Source organism: Plodia interpunctella, chromosome 3, assembly GCF_027563975.2.
Source record: "Plodia interpunctella isolate USDA-ARS_2022_Savannah chromosome 3, ilPloInte3.2, whole genome shotgun sequence".
NCBI classification, from domain to species: Eukaryota; Metazoa; Arthropoda; class Insecta; order Lepidoptera; family Pyralidae; genus Plodia; species Plodia interpunctella.
Genome location: NC_071296.1, coordinates 3,509,755 through 3,533,884, shown reverse-complemented (window position 1 = coordinate 3,533,884; position 24,130 = coordinate 3,509,755). Strand labels below are relative to the sequence as shown.

Below are 24,130 nucleotides of genomic sequence, written 5' to 3'. Positions count from 1 at the left end.
ACTTACACCAGTTTTTGAGACCAAGGGCTATGATATTGATAAATCGACTATGTATATGCGAAATTCTTGATGACCTTTTGACCTTTGATCGTAGTAATAATTGAAAGGTAGGCTAGTACTGTCATTGTTGATGAAATGATTTTTTTTTTTTTTTTAATATTGATCTAGGATTCTAGGTAATTTTAAATTGTCAGTTAAATTCTAAAATTAATGATAACAAAACATTTTTTCCTCTTAGTAATTTTAAGCTTAGTTAATTATTACAGCTGTAAATCTGGTTAGTTATTTTCCGGTTATACGAAATATAATTAAAATATAATTAATATAATCATATTGTCGCTACTGGCTTGATGTCGTCAAGGATGGCAATGTTCTGACATATAGGGATACATCGACCGTTCGAATTGGAAACGAAAAAGTAGGAAACCAAACTTCTCTGAGCTCTGAAGGAAATGGGAAAACGTTCAGATGAGACAGAAACATATTATATTGTCTCTAAGTTGGGTGAGAATTTCGCAGACATTATTGCTGATTTTGATAAAAGTCTGCAACAATAGAGTCTTATTTCCGCGATTTGATCTAGTGCCTTTCTTTTTTTTTGAGCTATTAACTTTGTGTCCATGCATTGTAGAAATTCATGTCATCTAACAATGAAAGTGGCGCTACTTAATTAGAAGTTTCAATTAAGATTCCTAAAATTATAACTTTTCATTTTTAAATGTAAACTGGGTCAGATTTGATTACATTGAGAAATGATTTTTTTTGACAAATTAGATTATACAAAGGTTAATTAGCGATACAGATATCGTCATCATAAATCATGGGAAATAAAGAATAAAACTGTTTTTTTCACCATTTTAAAATTTTACGGAAACACCTAATGAACAATTTAAATAGATCATTGAAATGCGAGACGTCATTATTGCAACATATGTCTTTTATTTTACCTGTGTAGTTGTGGCGAGCGTCCTATCAAGAAATTGGTAATAGTAAAATATTTTTCAGACTTTCTGTTATTCAGCTAACTGATTTTCTACTTTGTTGCAGGTTGCAGTGAATGATTGTGGGTGATTAAGGGCTATGCCCCAATGCTCCTTTGCGTTCCGTCATCCTCCATCACGTTGACGTCCGTTGACGATCATTCACTGCAACCTGCAACAAAGTCATTCGTTCATTCATAGTCGATGGAGTTCCTCCCACCTCTCTCTATTCTCAGCAATTCTCTTTGGAAATCATAGTCTATTTGAGCCGCCAAATATAAATTCTTGCATTGTTGTGTTCCGGGTGTAAGAGGCAGTGTAATTACAGAGCACTGTGGTAAAAGTTCAAGGCTAGAAAATCGGCGACGCGTGTTGGAAACTTCTGGTGTTGCATATGCATCCATAGGCTGTAGTGACTTCTTCCTGTCTAGTAGGCCTTATACCTGTTCACCTGCTCGGCATTATAGGCTACAACTATTAATTTATACAAATTCTGGGTCTTCAAAGCTGATTAAGCTTTTTTGAGTTGGCGTGTAATATCCCAGTTATTACCTTTGGTTCCCATTAGACTAAACTACTCCCTAAATACTTTTTATGGATAATTTAAGTGCGCTATCGAACACACTCAAATTATCAATAAAAAGTATTTAGGGTCAATGCATAGATTATCTGTAAGCTACACGCACGGCTGCATAAAGCGTTGTTCTTTGCTACAAAGTTGATTCTTTTGTAGGATATTGTCTTATCAGTTATGTAGCAACTGGTCTTATTACAGTGCACTTTAGCATGCAATTTTGAACGGATGCATACATTATGTAAGGAAAATTTAACACAGCGGGCTCACTTGCTTTAAATACTATGTAAATTAGTGTTATTCGTTTTGTTCCGGGAAAACTGCATTTATTAGATATGTGTTTCCCGTGGCTCCACCTACGGTATAATTAAATTGTGTGAGTTTTCGTACTATTTCACCATGCATCACAGCCTGAACAAACATTACCATACATAACTCATTATTTTGATTAGGAACCAACCTTGGAGCTTCCGAATACAGGCGTCTTGACCGCTGAACTCCCAGTTGAGTTCAGTGGTCAAGACACCTGTATTCGTTTTAATGATTGAATTAATGTGAGAAACATGACGAGTCAAAACTCAATATATCTTTATATATAAATCAGTACGTAATAATTTTATTACTTTTGGTTCTCACGATTTAATTAGGCAAACAATAAGTATATATCACATGTTTTTGATAACCATGGTTTTATTACATCCGGTCATAAGGAAAAGGACAAAATATTATGCCCCTTAAAACTATGATAAAATATCGGTCGAGACCCGTAACTTAATATTTATTATGTACAGATACATTAATTTATCATGTACATTTTTTAAGTTCCGTGTGTACAGGTGTTCCTTTTGATTTATGGAGTAGATGTTGAGTGTTAGTTTACAGCATATCTGCATTAAGTTGCTCTCAATCCAATCCATAAAGTCCCATTTACACTTAAGCCTTGTTCGACAGAGAAAACAGCGGCAACGGGCGGTACAGCAATAGCGCGTCAAGAAAGAAGTTCGCTGACATTAAAAACGTGTAGGTACATGTTATCTTTTCCGTGTACACATTATACAATATATTAACATTTATCTTTAAAATTATTATTTGTTTTTCGACTGATAACTGAAAATCAGCGTTTTTGTACTCTCGGTAGTGCAAAAAGTGTCGCTGAGTTATGTTATCATTTTGACTGCTGCAGCACACGAATGTTCGTATTGTGCTTTTTAAGGATCTACTGTTATTTTTATTCTGTTATTTTGTGTCTGTAACAGTTGAATAAACAATTTATCTATCTATCCATAATTGATAGTTCCACACTTTGCCGCTGTGTTTCTTTCGTGTATGTCACTCCACTATGACTGCATCTCCATTCCGGACACAAGGCATTCCCGAAGGATAATCCTGGAGGTGCAACGGAGCTCCTTCTCATGTCACCCTGTCCCCGCGTCCTAATTGAAATAAATTTCGGGACGCGATGCGATGCGTTGTGATGTGATACGATAATGATTACGATGCAGACTGTACTAGCGATTATACAGGACACAGCCGTTTAGTATATTTCGAAATAGTTTGTTGCCTTGTTTACCTACTCAAAAATCTGGAGGCGTGGTCCACTGATTTCTAATATAATGGCGCCTGTGGTCATGATTTCTCGAAGACTATTAGATATTACATTTGAAGGTTGAAGAACAATAAGTGTTTACGCAAAAATATGGAGAGAACAGAATTGTTGTCTTCTCATAAAAACGCTTATGTTCAAACAACATACAAACTACAATACTAACGTAGCCTTTAATTACTGTCTTGGATGAGAATGTACTCTAAGTTTTTAGGTGAATAAATAATTTCATCATTATCATCAACAGCCATTTATCGTCCATTCCCGTTCGTCCACTCCTGTGGTACAGGACTTCCAGGAGAAGAAGTGAGCCATGACCCACCATGCGTGCCCATTGCGGATTGGCGGGTTCTAATGACTGCAAATACAACCGGAACCAATGGAACCAACCAACCGGTTTAACGTACAGACTGACGAGGCCGAGAAATGTATTTTTGGGCCATTGAGCTTCTCAATTCCGAACAAACACGATTTTTTTTTCAAAAATGGCAAGAAAATATTCATTCAGGGCAGGCGACGCGCATGTGACACTCTTGGTGTTGCAGGTGTCCATAGTCTGCGGTGACTACTTTCCATTAGGTGGGCCGCATGCCTTTTTGCTTGTTCAGTAGTATAAAATCTTCAGCTGCGCTTTGGAAGTCGGCAGTAGACTTAGTTTAAATAATTTTTTTGTCGTCAACGTCAATAAGTGATGTATATCATTCTAAATTGAATAAAGAATTTTAAATTTGAATTTAGTATTTATTATCCAATATTTCTTAATCCTGTGCGTGTAACCGACACAACGTTGAGATTCCTTGACAAAGTTAAGATAAAGTGTTTCTTCTGCATTTTCTTTATTTTGTAATTATGAAGCAGGTGTACGATTATTTAGATATTCCGATTGAAATGATCGAAATAGTCATTAGTGTCACGATATAAAATACTGTTCTGATTTTTTGTATGAGATACTTCTCGAAGTTGGTTTCAAGGTTGAAGTTCATGATAGGTGATCATATTGATTGATATTAATTTTTAGTTAGGTATATCAAACGAGGTTTATTATAGTTTAGTACCGGTTATGTTTCGAAAATTGTTATTGAAAATTTGATTCTGAACTCTCTATGTCTAATCTATGGTTGGAAGAACTTAAAACCATATGCGTTGATCTATTATCTAAAATATGTCTTAAATTTAACTCATTAACCAAATGGTAAAGTGGAATTAAAAAAAGCAAATAAAAAGAAATATACGTTCTCATATTAAATTGAGAACATAAAAATAACACAAAAAATCGAAAACGAATTTACTGAAAAAAAATACAATCATGTACTTTTTTTCGTAAAAGATATTGTTTTCGGGTGACAATCACTTTTATGGATAATCGCTTTTTTTAAAGATTTAATTAACGTACAAATACAGGATTACGTTACTTTTTATTCTGTGAAATAAAGTTATCGTTTTTTTCCAACCTTACGATCAGTCATAGAATAGTAGTGTTTTTGTGATCTCTGTCTCCATATATACAATCTCATTTAACAACTAGTATTATTAATTATAATATGATGGGAAATCACCAGTAAAAACCAGCAACTCTAAAATAAGACCATTCAATAACCTCCCACGGATATTGTACGGGACGGTTACGGGATTAAGGTGTAAAGCCTTTGACATCAGATGGGCTGATAAAACTGGGTCGGGTAAATAGCAAATATTTTTCTTGTAAATATTACTATTTGTTAAGAAATGTTATTTATTTAATTTCCTAATTACTATTGCAAATAGGAAACAATGGGTAATATAGCAGCCATTGATAAACATGCAACATCAAATATAATTAAAGTATTTAGACTAGATAATAAGCGGTAAAATGTATATTTCCTGAATATTCTAAAAGATAATAACATGTTTACGTTTAGTATGTGCAATTATTATGACTATTTACAGAATGAATGTTTTCATAGGATTTAACGAATGGAGACTAGGTAATTTTGTTTGGGTAACTTGTTTTCATCGTGAGGAAACCTGCGCACTTGTTTTCATTTTTAGTTTATTATTGTATATACTTGCCTTCACCAAAATGAATTAGTTTCCTCAAGCCCACGCTACATGGTAACTAAAATATAGAACTATATCCCATACCATCTAAAAATATAACGAAACCGTCGCTTTTAAAACATTTACAATCGGTTCTCGTTGCTAAATGCTATTATCACCTGTGCGAATTTTTAACGACAAATGTAAAATACTTTGATTTTTCCACCTAATAATAATATTAATCTGATGAATAATTAAACTTTTAAGTAAAGCAGGCATCTAGTTGCCCTCTGTCTGATGTGCCCTTGCAGGGTGTCACTTGTACTAAGTATTAACTTATGCATGTAACTAACTAAGATGCCTTTGGGTGCCTTGAATAAAATTTGACACCCGTGTTAGCAATAGAGAGAGAAAAGATTTTTTTTGATACCAGTCGAATTTTCTGTTAGAGCTACCAATAGACTTTTTTAATTTGTTACTAATATAATAATGCTAATGCTTTTCATATGTGCTCCACTTCTTTATCTAAATCTTTTGACAATATATATATGAATTAAATAAATATCTATAGACAAATCATACATATTGAGTTAGCCCCAAAGTAAGATAAATAAGCCCCGAGATTTGTCTAATGGGTTACTAACTTAACCATACTTTACTTATATTCTACAATATTCAAACCTAAATCAATCCGAAAAATATAATTTTCCATCTAGAGCTGACCGGGGATCGAACCGGGATCTCCAGTGAGCAATCAGTGTTAAAAATAAAATAATAAATTACATACCTACCAAACAATTGTCGGCGCTTCACACCGACCATTACCGTTTTGTATAGCTTCCTTGCGTCATCCGATGAAGGAAAGGCAAGAATGCTAGTAAAATTTCCTAACTCTAATAAACTTACAATTATAAAATTTTGTTAACCTTTTTTTTTTTTTTAACGTGTGGAAAGACCCTCGTCCCGTCCATCCGGCCACGGGAAGCCGGACAGGTGTGTGGGACTTGAACCCACTAAAACCACACGATGCCAACGCCAACCGCATTTGTGCCGGGACCATGTGCTACTCTCGCTCCACAGCCCGGCGCGGCGGCCGCTACCACGGCGGCCTCGGCTCGGCCGCTCTCCTCGGAGCGGCCAGCGGGACGGCTCGTCAGCCTTCAGTTCTACCCGCTTGGGTAAAGGCGCGCTTGGCATGGGCGCGCCTTTCTACCCGGGGGCCGTTAAGCCGGGCGACGGGAAATCCCGTTTCCGCCACCCGACCGGCCCTATTGTGGGGGCAGCAGGTGCAGGGCGTATGCCCGCCTCCTGCGCCCTGTGCGCTGGCGGCGAATGGGGAGGTCGGTTGTATCCTCCCTCTCCCTTTCCGCCGCCTCTTTGTAAATTTTGTTAACCTAACCTAACCTAACCTAACTCTAATAAAGTTATGTTACAATTATAAAATTTTGTTATCACCTATGAGGGCATAGTCAATTCTGACAAAACCCTCAATAATAAAATAATAAATAAATAAAGAAAAAAAAAACAAATAGTTGGTATGTTTAGTAGGTCGTTGAATTCCTTCTAACACAGCTTACCGTTCAACTAGGCTCAACCAGAGGTCGCTATAGGTTCAGAATTTGACCGGGCCGTAGTATATATATATATATATATATATATATATATATATATATATATATATATATATATATATATATATATATATACCTTTTGACATTATGTACTATATTATTAGAAAAAAAACATTGTAAGAAACAATAATGGTAAGCCGATCTGGCATGATAGGGAGCAACACTGTTCAAATGAGTTTCTTTCGGCATTTCTTCTCAGCAGTGGTCGTTCCGAAATGTCAGTAGTTTGTAGCTTGTGAGAAATAACTATAAATATAAAAATTGACTAGAAAAAGTGCCTGTGAAGGTCTAATTTCTGAATAAATGATTTGAATTTGAATTTGACATTTGCAAATATCGTGTCTTGCCCGCCTCTTATCATGCTTATAGGGGCATGTAATACTCGCTTTAGACCATATAACGTAATTCTCATGACTTTTGACCCGCGCACGTAAACTCTATTTGCATCGTCAACTCTATTTAACGTTAACTTGAACGTGCGCACTTCTCCAAAGGTCAGCGGCGCGCCGCTGGTTAAAATTAAAGTCAAATTTGACGGTGCAACTCATCCTTTAAACAATAATAAATCAAAGACAAATTATGATTTCTTTAAATCAAAATTTTTCTGTCCCGAAGTTAAAGAGATCTAAATATAAAGTTCCATACTGAACATTTAGAATATTATCTAAATGCGAAAGTCGGTCTGTCAATCATGTTTTCACAGCTAAATCGCAAGGCTAATTTTGATGAAATTCAGAATAGACATAGTTAATGACCTAAGGTCAAACATAGACTAATGCGGGCAGAACTACAGGCACTCTTTATAAATTATATCATGATTTATAATGTAGCTACTAGCTGCTCCACTTCGCTTCCGTGGGAATTTCATATCGTTATACCAGGTACCAAGTTCTATCCGTGTACCAAATTTTATAACAATCGGTCCAGTAGATTTTGCGTGAAAGAGTAACAAATATACACGCATAAGTACATTGTCACAAAAGTTCTTGTAGAATTAAATTCTTCTAAAGATGGACTGTAAAAGATTTGATTCTACATGAAATTTCACTTTATCCCAAAATGTGTATCTCAAAATCTTTATGTCAAAATAATTTCTAATTACCGTGCTCTCACTACTACAACTACAACAAAAGATGCATTGTTACTTCTGTGAGATCATGCGATCATTCCCATGCTATCCTTCAGATTCGAATGACTTTTTTTTTTTGTAATTTTCAAAACATGTTCTGTATTTAAACACGCAATGGATATTTAAAAGTCGAAATTGTTAACAATGAGCAAAGAAAGTGTCAGTCATCACAAACGACGTCAAAAAGTTACTTCCCATAATTAAAAACAAAATAATTGAGACGCCGTAAAATTATATTATACAATAAGATTGTAATTAGATTATATTAGATAGATTAGGTATTAATAAATTTAATAATAATTTATTTTTAATAAGGTGACAAATGTTGATGAAAACTTACTTCCCGTGAAGGAAAATTTCGTGGGAAAACCTGCACACTAGTTGACAATTTAAGTTCGCTAGTGTGTACGCAATTACTTAATTAGATGTCGGTTAGAAGTTACGTCAAATGCCTTTATGTGACTTAAATCAATTCTGACATCAGTGTTAGCAATAACGCACTCGAAAAGAACGAAAAAAACAAGGTTATAAGACGATAAAGATAAGAAAATGTTTGATAATTATACTAAAAGGCTTGTAAATGTATTGGAATCTTTATACAGACTAAAGGATTCTAACGTAAATCTATTAACACCTGAAAGGATGAATTTAAAGACAATGAATCTCAAAATATGTACACTATTTTACTAATATCGTAAATGAGTGAAGGAGTAAGGATATGTGTGAATATATTTCGATCGATCTCGCAAAATCTGGTAGACGGATATCGACGAAATTTTGTGCAAGAGTAGGGCATAATCTAAAATAGTAGGTAGATATAGGATATACAATTATGTAGGCTGCTTTTACCAGAGTTCTCGAAACGAAGCCCCAGTTCGGAACTAGTGTCTTTGAAAGTAAAAAAAAAACAGACGTTCTAATAAAATTGTAATTTGATATTAATTTGCAAGCTATCATTTTCCGGGTCAAGATTTATTGAATTTAAATCGACATTTATGCCTAAAGGTCTTGGTCCCACGTAGTCGCGGACCATAGACATAGATTGTTGATTATTTTATCTCAATTACATTGACACGTGTATAATATTAGTATATCATAATACACGAATTGAATGAATGTGTTATGAAGTAAAATTCTTTTTTTTTACTTATTGTGTTTATTCAAGTCACCTAAAGACTTCTGTCATATATTTTACTTCAGCTTTATACTAATATTATTGTAAATGCAAATGTATCATTGATTGTTTCCTCTTCACGCGTTATCTACTCAACCAATCTTCTTGAAAACATGTAGTTTGAAGTACGGAGAAAGATATAGGATACCATTAATCCCGGAAAAATTATTGCTTACGCAGGCCGACCCGCGGCCATAAGCTAGTAACTACTATATAGTCTTAGGGTGAGTTGCAGCGTCAATTGAAGGCCGATATCGTTTAAACAAGAAGACAAGTTCCTTTGCGTTTTTCTGCGCATGTCAAAGTTAACGTTAATTTTTTTTTGTGTTATACGTTGGCGGTGCTATCCACCCTTCACAAGTCAAAGCGTATAGACACGAAAGTATTTGTTCTAATTACACAATTTTCTAACTTTTTGTTTAATATCCTAAACGTGGATAAGTCAAAAAGTCATCATAAATATTTAATTACATTGCTATGACCACGGGCGACGAAAATTGGGTTAATGGGTATTCAAAATAGACCTATGATCTGATTTATTTATCAATTTATTACCAGGTAACCCACAATCTTAATTATTCCAATCTCTTTCGTGCTGCTGCAAATTTATCTGCACTATGATTGTAACGGGTTCTTGTATTATCATAGATATAACATAAGTAAGAACAGAAGGATCATTTATTTACTATTACTTGTATTTCTATATTTTTAAAAGCTGCAAATCTCGTCGTTTTTTGTTTCCTAATATGTCTCAATTTATTTGCATATCAATCTATCTAGAACCGAAATTTTTTTACGACGTTATTGTTGTCAGATTATTTTCATAGATTTTCGAGATAACCGATGGACTAAACAGGTTTCAAAATTTGATTTTGAGCTTCAATTATAATTTTGGAACTTCCTCGAAAAGAGTGACGCCTGATTAATTCGCTCGTGTTTTTTCCTTGATAATCTGTGGGAGACCGCAGAAAATTCTTTATGTAACCTTTCCTTGTATAGATTATTCTTACATAATTATAAAACAAAATCCTCTGCCGCGTCGTCTGTCTGTTCGTGATTGGTGTGTGATTTCTGAGGAAGGTTTAGCTGTATTATTTGTTATATTCTTTACCGAGCGAAGTCTGGACGGGGCGCTTGTTTATTAATAAGTAAAGTAAACCGCACATCAACATAAACAAATTATTCCGAATTAGCTGCGACTTCCGCCTCATAAAAATTGGTGCGGATTTACGTTTGATTTTTTCTTAAATTGAAATAGAAAAATAACTCTAAGACCATAATTAAAACAAATTAAGTAATCAATAAGTAATTAGGTATATAAAGTTAAAGAACTAAAATCGCAAAGTTTATTTGTAAGTGTTTAGTAGTTAAGTTGTAATGTCAATCGACTACTAACACTGAACACTTGTGGGTTTGTAAATTAAAATTAACTAGCCGTGCCCCGGGGCTTCGCTCGCATGGAAATTTCGGAATAAAACCCGTATACCAAATTTCATAACAATCCATCCAGTAAATCGAAAGAGTAACAAACATACACACGTACATCCTCACAAACTTTCGCATTTATAATATTAGCAGGATTAAAATTTCTTGATCTACTGGTTGCAATTTTATGCTGTAAGTCTGAACGACCTTACTCGATTATGTAATCGGCCGGAACAGACATTGTATTAATTACTTACTGTCTCTTTTACACTAACATTTACCCCTATTTAGGCTTCAATTTGGAAATTATAAATGCCAACAGTGTTGACAAAAAATATTTAATTACATTTGAGTTTAATTAGAATAATTCTTTTTTGTCAGTCCATAAAATTGTATTATGGTCATTTTATTATTTTTAAATTTGAGTTACTCGGTCGAAATTTACCTGTGAGTCACGTGAATTTCGAGCCATTGTATCATTATTGGACAGTCCACTCTATCCGACAACACATTTAGAATGCTATTGGTGCTGCCACGGATACGTTGAGTTAATGAGGCGACTCTTTATCATTCCGATAGAAATTCCAATTAAAAATTTATTTACCGAAAGTAAATACCGGAGTGTAAATTATAATCATACTTTCACGGATATTCACAGTCACAATACAATTATAACTTGATGTTGTGCCTACAGATTCCGGTATAATCGACAGCCACTTACGAAATTAAAATACATTGTGTGATAGCCAGTTACTGTTGATTTATGATACCATACTCAATCAATCATTAATTTTATTTATGTGCTCACATTTGCATGTTAAATTGACGGTGGCGAATCATTTGGACATTTGCCCGAAGTTTATATGTAAAACATAGTCCTCTGCCGCGTCTGTCTGTTCGCAATAAACTCAAAAACTATTTCATGTATTTTCATGCGGTTTTCACCAATAGACAGTGTGGTTTCTGAGGAAGGTTTAGGTGTATAATTTAATACGTTTTTGCCCGAGCGCGGTCGGGACGGGCGGCTAGTACTAAATAAAATGGTTTTTAAAGAACTGGAAGTGAGTACTGATCGTAAATTTAATTGTGAATTATGTACAAGCCTTTTATATAATTCAAATGATTCATTCGATAAGTAAATGAATACTCATCTATTTGATTAAATGGTCTAATAAAACCAAATACCAAATAGTAAAACACACGTGTAATGTATTAATTGATTAAAAAAAAATCAAAAATAAAATCATTTATTCAGATATTGCCTAATTTCATTAAATGATGTTTACCAAAGCTACAAACTACTAGCATTTCGGAATGACCACTGCTGAGAAGAAATGCCGAAAGAAACTCATTCAAACAGTGTTGGTCCCTATTATGCCAGAAGGGCTTACCATTTTTTAAATATGAATTTATGTATAATCTGCCAAATTACATCTGCCATATTTATTGGTTGGTTTTAAGGCCATATAATTAAGGTAATATGGCCTTAAAACCAACCAATAAATATGGCAGAAACGGTGCAACGCCGTCGTGAGTTCTAAATGCAAATATTCTCTTATAATACAGGAGGCTGTAAATTAAAAATAGTTACAGATATATAATTATTCCAAATTTAATCATTAGTGTCTATTTTTTCTCAAATGTTGCCTGCGGCTTCGCCTGCTTCAAGACAAACTTACAAACTTTCACCCACTATTATAGTCATTTGGGGGGTTGATTTTTAAAAAAAGTAGCCTATGTAGTAGGTTTTTCACTAAATTTCATCATAATTGGTTCAGCGGTTTAGCCGTGAAAGCGAAATAAACAATCCAACTAATAATATAAATGCGAAAGTTTGTGAGGGCGTATGTATTGATGTTTGTTTGTTACATCCCGAAATTTCCACGGTAGCGAAGCCGTAACTAGTATGTTATAAAATATAGCTTTATTGAGTAAGGATTCCTTAACACAAGCCTCCTTGTGCCGATATATATTTATTTATTTATTTATTTGACATATATTCCCAGACATTAGTTATTTTGTGATGTTAGCGTGAGGTTGTTCAACAATGCAGATTTTATCCGTACATTTTGCGTGTTGACAGGTGCCTATTGTCGACAGCTGGTCCCACACAATTCAACTTACGAATCAAAATGAGCGACCATAAATGGATTCGCGGTTCGTTCTGGTAAATTAGACGCAAGTTCTCAGCTTCAATTGAATTACTTTTTAGATCGTCTATTTAGATTATTATATGATTAAACTAGCAGTCCGTCCCGGCTCCGCTCGGGTAAAAATATAATAAATTATACACCTTCCTCAGTTTATCGCGAACAGACAGATAGACAGACGCGCTAATGGATTTTATTTTATAATATGTAAGTATAAGGAAAATATCAGATTTGAATTCTGGTAAGTTGTGGACAAGAGTGTAGGTATTTAATTTATAATATTCAAGCTATAAACATAAATACTTATCTACTAGCCCAGCATTACTGGGCGAACTACTTCGCCGTACATTTCTTACATCACATAAAATGGTTAACCAAAACCGATTGTTCTAGACCGATCTGTATTTGTAAGGAACCGTATTCAAATCTGAAAGGTCATAAGGCCAAAGTGGGCCCAGAACAGAGATCATATCATTTGTTACAGGTCGTGGGCGAAATGACGAGTGTCTGTACGGTTGCACAACTTGATTTATTTGCAGCTTCAATTGAAAGACTTTTTAAAATAATTCTCCAAAAGTGTGACGGAAGAAATTGCTTTCAGCGATGAAATCGCCACTACGCACCGATTTTCCATACCATTTCTGTTATGTGCATATGTTTTATTAACCGACTTCCAATAAATGACTGAATGAATGTGATATATATTTTTTTCAGTAATTTTCTAAATGATTTTTCTCAACTGCTTAAAACTGCTTTCAGCGATAAGGCTGTAATGAATCGCAAAATATTTAAAATAATTTACCCAACATTATTGACGTGCTTATTTTATGATCGAGAAGTTCTGGAATATTTTGTGAAAGAACTAAAACACTGTAAATTGAATTGTCATCGTGAATCATAAGCGTAACGATACAAAACTGATACACGTAACATAGTGACTGAATGCGTGATTCAAGATTTATTTTATAATTTATTCACAACTGTATTTGATTACGGAACTTGATAACTGATTCGTTAATTATGATCATTTGTTCTACGTTAGTCATAACAGTAATTTTTGTGTTCATATTGTAAATAGGATATTATAAGTGATTGATTTTATGAATATTGTCAGCATTGTTAACACATTGACATGATATTATGACATAACAATCAATAAATGACATAATAATCAAGCCTTAAGATGATGATGATTCAATTGTATCATTAAGGCTTGTATTTTCTACGAATTAAAACTTTATATCAAACTATATTGTTGCCCGCGGCTTGTTGTCTGCGTAAATTTCCCATACGAACAGTTATTTTTCCGGGATGAAAGGTATTCCTTCTCCACACTTTGTATGCAAAATTTCAAGATGATTGGTTGAGTAGATATAGCGTCAAGAGGTAACAAACAAACTTACTTTCGCATTTATAGTATTAGTTAGGATAGTTGGGATTTCACGTTTCAAGTTTTTGCCTCTGGTGTCAGCTATTATAGTTCGTCGAATACGCCGCTGAATTTTCTCGAATGACAGTCCTCTTTAATGTGCCAGATGGTTTACACTATGTCTCTGGAGTCGCAGTATGGAGAGACCGCGATGCAGCACTTGTGCTGGTGGTAGTACCTAGCAACGCTAGGTTAGCCTAGTTAGTTAGTCTAGCCGGTTCGGATTCAGTTGATAGCGATTCACACTGACCATAGTGTACAATATCAATTGTATAGCCGTACAATATAAATTGTATGACTATAGGTTATACACACCGTTTGCGCATAGTCTTGACAGAAGGGGTTCACCTGCACCTGCCGATATGCCAATGCAATGGTCACACAATGAAGGATGCCGAAATCTGTGCGAAATGTTTAATGGGTCGTGGTCATTGTATGGAATGCTGCACATGACTTTCTTGGAATTTTTTGCCATTGCCTTCTCCATTTCACACATTAAGGAAAGGAAAACATCGTAAGAAACCACATCAAGTGATATACCTTGATGTGGTTTCTCATGATATTTTCCTTCTAACTACTACCCATAAGTGAGATATACAAACTCACGTACCATGAATATCAGGGCTCGAACCTGGGATCTTTCGGTTCACAGGTCTTAACCACCACCGCTTCAACTCTAATAATAAGTAATAGAACCCAAAATTTCTGACTGATAAACTGAGAAATCAATCTTATAATATTCTGTTCTTTATAACAATCACAAGAACAAGTAAACTATCAAATGGGAATATAGATTGGATTGCATATGTAAATTTGTTCGAACCACATCATTACCTTTTCATTCCGACATCATTTCATTCATTACGTTCAATTTCCGCAATGGGAGAGCTCAACGTAGCTAAAAACATTGTATGTTATGCAACAAGGCGTTTTTAAATTTAATTTTTGTGTTTTTACTCTCGTTTTTCTTCATTCGTCAAAAGTATCTGACTTTTGATGACTTAATGGACTTACTTAACGGGACATTACGCAAAATTCCGAAAAGATCCTGATTTCCTGGTCGTGAGTCCGCAACTTTTTCGCATACGCAATAGTTGCTACACTTAAACAAACTCCAACTTAGGCCTTGAAACTCGACCGAAAGCACAACTACAGTAGAACTCGTGAAATACCCTCTTTTATTTAGTCATGCTTATGAAACCGTTTTCTAATCTAAACACTGGCGTCCCTGGCTTATGTCCCCATTTTTTATCATAACTATTGTTATATTCTGATTCGATACATCGCAATCGACTGTTATAGTTACAAAAAATTCAAGATTAATTTAAAATCTCAATTTAAAAAATAAAGTTTACGGCTCGACAATTAAAATGATATTTACTTAAAACCAAATTTTCTGTACTTACCTATTTATTAGTAGGGACGAGTGGATACGAAACTTTCATCCTAACCAGTGACTGCTTGGTAGAGAAGAGTGGTATTATTTTTCAAGGGTGAACAAGTGTTGCTGGTAATGATGAGTTTCCTGACTCATCATTACACATAGCTCAATATCCATGATTCAGGTTTTCCTAAGGTTGCATTGAGTTGTATTGACTATTGGAGGGGCAAACCCATACTGGCTCAATGACGTCATCAACAATTACATGCGTGCCATGAACGTAAGAACTATATGGATGCCAAAAACTGTGATGTGGAGGAGGAAAAGTAAGATAGGGAGAAAGAAACATGGAAAACACTTAAATAAGTGAGATTAATTTTAAAGGTTTTTGGACCAAACTGTGTACCTATACAAAATCTAGCAAAAAAAAGTAAAACTAATCGACATAATAAATGTATACAAAAATGATTCAAGAGTACAAACAATCTGATCTTAATACAATGACAAAAGAAGTATTATCCGACTAAAGTTCAAAGGTCAAGTATTTGATAACAACAGGCCTGGTTCTTGTCAATCTGAGCATAATTTAATATTATTGAATGATTCGTTAACTTGCCGACAAAGGATTCGTGACTGAGGCGTGAGTCACAGCCTTGGCGCTTAGTTTACTCCAATTAAAATAACAAACCTTTTCACTGACATAACGCAGCGTAAAACGTTTTGGTGCTTATGTCAATTCCATATTGAATATAAGTCCTCAAAATATGTCATCCTGCACGCCCTTACTTTGGAAGGGTAGATGGATTTTTATTTACCAGCCGAATTATCTTCTGAATGAATTCCTGAAAACTTTCTTCAGTAATGTTTTTTGTGCGTAGTGAAAACGACAAGAAAACCTGAATCAGTTTATTTATTATACCTGCCAATATAAATGGTAGTTACCCACTGATCTAGTTCCGGAATACAATGACGCACGCACTGTCTACAGATAAAAATTACATTCGTGCTGTTGACCAGCTGACCTTCAGCTTTAGCCGTTCAAGGTCGTTACTTTCCCAATAATTTAAACCGATTATGTGTTGCCTACTATGGGAGACCCTACGGCAAATCTTGTACTCTAGTTCGTGACTGGAGATTTCGCTTTCGTAACATGTCTTGAACAAAATTTTGGCTCCTAACCCTTATATTAAACAGCTTAAGACATAAAATCTTTGCATCTTTTGAAGCTAAATAACCCAGTTATGGTGTTTATTTTATGCGCGTGGCTAATATTTTACGCATACGTGGCGCAAATTTCTAGAAAATATAAGTTTGCCGTAAGGTGTTATCAATTGATCTACTCGGATTAAGACTTTATTGTGCTCATTACGGCTAATCATAAGAATAATTGATAAATTAGTCTCAAAACTAGAACGAATGCTATACTCCACGTGAACTATAGCGGACATGGCATGTTGAAGGGGAATTCCGGACACGGGAAACCTAGCTGGTAATACCGTGAAACGAGTACCACCCACCCACACCTCTCACCATCATTTAGACATTCAATTAGTGTCGCCTTCTTTGTTGTGCATTGTTTTACCCACGTAGCCTTTTTTAGTGATTTCCTTAGAAACTGAATTTAAGAGTCATTATTGTAACAATTACAAATTCTCAAAACAGAGACGCGTCACACTTTTTTCCTAGACCCAGAAAATAATAACTCAATAAATTGGTACCTATATGTATTTTGTTTATACTTAGTCATAGTTAATTATTAAACTTTTTTTTTAAATAGCGTGGTAGATACGACCAACACGACCGACAAATTCTCAAAACAGAGACGCGTCACACTTTTTTCCTAGACCCAGAAAATAATAACTCAATAAATTGGTACCTATATGTATTTTGTTTATACTTAGTCATAGTTAATTATTAAACTTTTTTTTTTTAAATAGCGTGGTAGATACGACCAACACGACCGACAAATTCTCAAAACAGAGACGCGTCATACTTTTTTTCTAGACCCAGAAAATAATAACTCAATAAATTGGTACCTATATGTATTTTGTTTATACTTAGTCATAGTTAATTATATTTTGTTTTTTTTTTAATAGCGCGATAGATACGACCAACACGACCGTGCCGCCTACTGTCGTTGAAAGTCCAAGTTTAAGTTGAACAGAAGACCGAACTTAGAAGCTTACGCATTTTGAAAATTGTAGTACATCTTCCAGGTATGCTTATAGGTATGGACAATGACTCATTTAAGATAAAAGCTAGTGGCCTTTTGAGAAGATAAGATAAAATTGACATAATTTTCTAACAAAAATGTAGTTACCGCCCAGTAGAAAGTGCCTGGTGGCAAGGTCGCGTGGAGGTCGGCCGGATGTCTGTCCACGCGTGTGGTGACAGGTACATTTTTAAAATTATAATGTAGGAATTTTATGCAAGTTTATATACAATTAGCGCAGTGAATGTTGCACAGAATTATGAGGTAGATAATAACATTACCGCAAAATAGCTTGAGGTCATCATCATCCCATCGAGTGTGTTATTGCTAACACTGGTGTCAGATTTTATTCAAGTCGCCTAAAGGCAACTGACATGACTTTTAAGACTAAGTACTTACCTCCGTCTAGTGGCAGGTAGTCGCATACACATACATAGCTTGAATGTGGTTTCCATTTTTATAAATGTTTCTGTCTGGCCCTGGCAGAAAGGGTGTTCCAACTAAAAGGTCTGGCTTGAGGTCGACAAGGATTATAAGTATGTGTGCCAACAACAGTCGGGCAACAATGAAATCTGTAAAGGAAAAAATAGGAAAATGTACCCTGAGCTCCGACGCTAAACAACTGCAAAAGCCGGGAAAACATCCACATGAAAGAGAGGGAAAGAGATCTTAAAAATAAAATTTTTCCATAGCAAATAGTAATTAAGGTACCTAACATACGTATCCTTGGTACATTGTTATTAAGATGTCGAGGGAGTAGGCGTTGTGTTAGGTCTCGTAATATCTATCATAGATATTAATCAATCCTTTCACGACCTTCTGCTGTTTGACCACAAAAAATAATTATTTACTAAACAACATGCCACAATCAATTTCACAGTAACGAAACATATGCCAAAACTTCCGACTTTATCTAATAATGTGTGATTTCGACATGGGAACGGACAGATAGATCGATCATAACCATGAGGTACTAATTATGTTAACAATAATAATTAACATAAGCCTACTTGTAATGCGAGGTACAATCAAGCAGAGTTTACACACTCGTCTATATAAGAGCCCTATAAATAGTTTGAAAGAGGGTTTCTTTTCAATTGTATTCCCTACTAGTGTAGGTTAGTATTAGCACTCATATTTTATACACAAGTCACTTCTGTCTTATCTTGACGGAATAGTTCAGCCTCGCACGTTATCCCGGTCCATTCTCTGATGTACTTTCATTTTATATTTTCCTTCTTCCAACCGTTCTCTTTCCAGCGACTTTATTTTTCAATTTATTTTCAGTTTTATCAACTTATTCCATACTAATATACGAATATACATACTATTGTAAAGAGAAATGAATCGTATTTTTGTTTTTTTTTTCACAATCTATACAAACTATTGGACTGATTTTGATACCTTCAGGAGTAACGTAGGGTACTTTTTTATCCCAAGCGAAGCCGAGATGGCCGCTAGTATAGAACAAAACATTCATGATTACTCTCCAAATCTTTAATAGCCCTTGTGTACAGAGCTTTACAAATCACGACATATAAATGTCCGGCTCCTGGTCCGATATTGACAGATCTGTACCGCTGCATCTGGAGGTCAAATCGTGGAGGTCACGTGCATTCTGGATTAATTATAATAGTGATGCAATCCCATGATGTTACTACCCTAACATATACAATGTGATTTTTATGTTTCCTGGCTTTTATTCGAATTAAAATCATATTATATTTATATCTCGCAAAGATGAGTCAAGCGAAGCGCAAGGGCAACGGTTAAGCTACACGTTTTAACTAGAATGTAGAGTTTGTGAAGCAAACTAGACTCGTCTTGGCAACTTTTTAAACATGAAAATGTTTTTGGTGGGATTGTTGTTATTACAGATACTGTGCTTATTTAAGTTATCGTTGTCAGTTTACGTTATCGGTTAAACCACTGTAAAAGCAAGCCTTTGTTCGACATTATTATAAGAAAATCTATTTTATAAAATATGTTTACTTTTTATGCATTTCTCACGATTTTAACGATAGCTAGTACAGATGCCTTTTGAAATACAAAGGAGCTCGAGATACTACTTTTTGGTCACCCATCTCGTGGGTGGACCGACAATTGCGTAAGTTGCTTAACCGCCACTACCATGTCCAAATGATACATTTATATACAAGAAGCTTAAAAATTATGAAGCAAATTTTGTTGCTCTAAATGCATTAATTGGAAATCATTAAAAGTTTTAGTAGCTCCTTATAGACCTACTTAATTTAATTGGAGATATTTAATAAGTATGTACATTATTATTGTAATATATGTTGTTAAAAAATTATATTCTTATCAATTGGGCGAAGAAAGGGTGTTTACGCTATTTCGTCCGAATAAATAATCTTATTACTTCAAATATTCTTATGACAAATCATAGGGACGAAGGGAAATAATAAAAAAAATTATATAATAATATGTATTCTGATTGGCTACCAAAGCCAAGTATAGTAAAATGCATGTCTATCGTCAATGCAAATGCAAATCACCTTATCTATGCAAATTGTTGTGTTACTTCAATTGCAACACTGCATAACTTACAATGTAAATATTCGCTACTTTTTGTACTAAAAGTGTGAGTTGTACCCGTAAACTTTGACTTTTACTTTAACCTGTATAAAACGGTGTACTTTGTGTTTTACTGAGCAGATTAAAGTTAAGGCGATTACTCCGTACACACAAGCGCCAGCTGAAATTTTTATTAATTTCTTTTATTTCTTAGCAAAATTAAAAAAATATATTTTAAGACATAACGCCACTTTAAATAACGAATTTTAGTAGAAAGTATTATAGTTTTCCATTGCATAATGTAGTCACAGTTGACTAAATCGAAAACGTAGCCACTAAATTCCTTTTAGTCTACTGTGACCACATTGTATTATAGAAAACTATCAATACTTTCTACCACAATTCTTTATGTAGTGTGGCATAATCTGTGAAAAATATATATTTTTAATTTTCACTAAGAAATTAAAGAAATTAATAAATGTGAGCTAGTGAGCGAGTACTGGTGCAACATGGGTGCAACCCACAAAAGACCGGCCACAGTTTGACCTCTGCATAAACTTTGTTGCGATGATATCTGATTCAAATAGGAAATCAAACTGTGTAATTTTTTATTCAAACTAAAGTTTGTGTTGAAATTTAAGTTACAATTTGCTTTCACATACCTTTTTCTCCTACTGTCAAACTTTTCTCGCATTCCCGGTTTCATTCTCGTCTTTGAAGCCCTGAAACCCCAAAATTGACATACTACAAAGAGAGAAGTATAGACATTGATCTTACTAATTTTGGTTATCAATTTTATTTGGTCCACCGTCATCTGTACCATCATTCATATATCATTGGTATTACACTTAGTCCATTATCATCTAATGAAAATGAATAATAATAATAATCGGACCTGAGTGCTCCCGCCTGGCCGCCAGGGGAGGCCCCTGTTCCTCATGTCAGTTATCATGATTATGGCAGGTGCCCGGTGTCTTTGCAATAGCCAATTTTAAGTCCATCCAAATATCATTCCATAGATCAGTACTTGTATCCATTATTCTGCAGTAGTTCACACTCCCGCCGAAGCCTGCTCATGGGCATACCATTTCATTGGTATATCCGGGAGTGGGCTTTGGCGGGAGACCCACATATCATTAAAACTCTCCAAAGGATCTCCTCTACGTGTTGGATCCATATCCCCATGCAAGCCTCTCAAAGGACCGGACTTAGTGCCGTGAATTCCAAAAGAGGAGAATGATAATGTCATGCAAGCATTAATTAACAAACATGCCTTAATGACTCGAGCCAGGCCCGAATATACGTTGTGGCTCCGTGGTTTTGATATTGACGTGCGTTGCCGTACGTCTCCATATGCAATTTGTCAACGCAGCGGAGGACGATATAGCGAAACGTAGCAATGGGGCCTAGTTAATAACACTCCATAGGGATCAAAATTCACTAGCCAAAATTGAAATCTACAGTCGTAATTTACATTATTTATCCCATGAAATGACAAAACATACACTCTTTATTTGTACATTAGAAGGTATTGTGTGTAAATGCGGTCTTATCAAAGATTTCGTACAAGTGATTTTTGTTACTGACATTGTATTCAAATAAACCTGATATTAGTATTTAGTACTGGTACAAATATATATTTAAAAAAAATGATTACGTGTCCAAGATGGGTGATTACTCCTCACACGCCAGCGTTGCGTCACATTTTATGAGAGAAAGAAGTGGGCGATTACCCTTGCTTCTTTCAACCCCTTCTTTGAATTTATCTCGAATTTAGAATATGTCGAACAATCTGCGTAAAAGCACTGGATACTAAGCAGCACGATTTTTAAAACAGCATAAAATTTTGTGCTGAAGTTCGAACGTAAGCCATTGATAATTGTACATTCAAAGGCTAGTTGTGCGATTCAATCTAGTAATACCTAAAACATTATCTTACATTATTGCCTTTCTTAAAATTTTTGCAAACTTTAATAAAACACGCACGATAAACAAATTAGCATTTAAAAATCAGATCAGGAGTAATAAAAAAAAGTACAAAAACACACATACAGTAAAATAGCAATGATAATGCAAAAAAACTATTTTTACAATTTTAAAACACAGAAATCCCAAAACTACTTATATTAGAAATGAAATTAGCAGTCTTTCAGTGTCGGCAATACCAAAAAAATGTATACAAAACTAATTAATTTTATCTAAATACTTGTCATTTCCAACATTTTAAAACATATTACACATAACTTATCTTAATTAAAAATTACGTCTCACTAATCAAAGCCAAAACTAACATTTTTTACATATGTTATGTAAACTTACTAATGAGCGATTTTAAAAGCATTTAGTCTCTTTTTCATATCTAATATATCCGCTTTGCGATTTCCCGGACGAGCCGCGCAACTTCTATGGGAGTATTTCATAATTTCGTATCAATGTAAATTTGCGAACGATTGTGAAATTAAAAATAACTGGCAATTTTCTCGTTTCTTCAATTGCCAGCGATGATTTGCGTTTTGTATTTAATCAAAGACAATTATCTGTTTTGCAAAGAGAATATATAATGAATAAATCACGCAGCGAAAATGATTGACTTTTGTTTTACAAAGTTTTATCAGTTTTTATTTCTTTGGCTCGCACAATAAACAGTGCAAACTGCCAATTTTGACTTTGGGTGTGCGGTGCAGCATGGTCTTTTACCGAAGCTCAAAAATCCAGACTTAGGTAAGGTCTACCAGAGAGCCATGGAACGCAATGTTTTGGGCTTACGTCTAATAGACAAATTATGAAATACCAGACTGCGTTCCATTACTAACATAACAAATGTAGATGTAAAAATTGACATTGACAATATACTTAAAGTGGGAATGGGCGCGATACGTTTGTCGTACGTGGCCAGAAATTTCGGGGGAATTAGACACCTCCTGAATAGTGGTCGGCTGCAGAAGTAGAGCTAGACATAAACGTAAGATGGCGGCACGATATCGACAAGTTCCAGACCAGAATCTGCAATAGACAGGGACAAATGGAAGAAAAAGGTGGAGACCTTTGCGGAGAAAACATCTACAGGTTAAAAAAAACTAGTTACTAAATTAAATGTTACAATTTGAACCTATTATGAGCGAACACAATACTTGCACAAATATCTTGCTCACTTAAACGTAGTATTTACCTAATTTTAACCAAACACAAAAAGCTGTCAGTTATAATAATGACCATTTGTTAACATTGGTCGATGCACTGAAAATGTTATTGGCATAGTAAATTTTGTTGTCCATGACTAGTTATATGTATAATCTCAATTGCACACGCTTTATTTTTTTTTAATCTTCTATCCAGTCTCGATATAAATGTTTGCTTGTATATTTTATTTATAACTTATAGTTACAATCTTCATAGTTAACTCTAACTTAACAGTAAGATATATATGATAAATTATTCTTCTATTTCTCGTGTAAGTATTTATGGCTATTTTATAAATCTCAATATGTCATGGGTCCAACCAGTTAACTCTTCTTAGTTAAATTGTAGTTTGTGAAGAATAGGTTTACTAGCGAGTTAACTCAATAATTTATTCCGAGTATAATCTACTTAATAAGATAAACAGATTATATCAAGTATCTAGATGTTTTATATATAAAAATTATATTACTCAATTTCACGTTTTTAGGTCTCAGTTTTAAATTAACATCGTCGCTGTATAGCCACTTTGCATTTTATAAAACTTAAAATTACATAATGTTAACGAAATTAAAATCATAAAACAAAAATTGGGCCTATTCAGCTTATGCAATGTAATAAAACTCGTGCATCAAATTTTTTCTTGAGAAATCAGAAAGGATTTTGAATTGACATGCTTGGCGTACTCTAATCTGCTTTTATAACTAATAAAAT

The 24,130-nt window shown here is 34.5% G+C and overlaps 1 long non-coding RNA gene across 1 annotated transcript; it reads right to left on the bottom strand.

Annotated features, from left to right (window-relative positions):
• Positions 1-957: 957 nt before the first annotated feature.
• On the bottom strand, positions 958-20,962 carry LOC128683439 (uncharacterized). Its single transcript, XR_008406291.1, has 3 exons — positions 20,902-20,962; positions 18,104-18,276; positions 958-1,152 (listed from the first exon to the last, which is right to left on the bottom strand). It is a non-coding gene; the product is annotated as an uncharacterized LOC128683439 (long non-coding RNA).
• Positions 20,963-24,130: the final 3,168 nt, after the last annotated feature.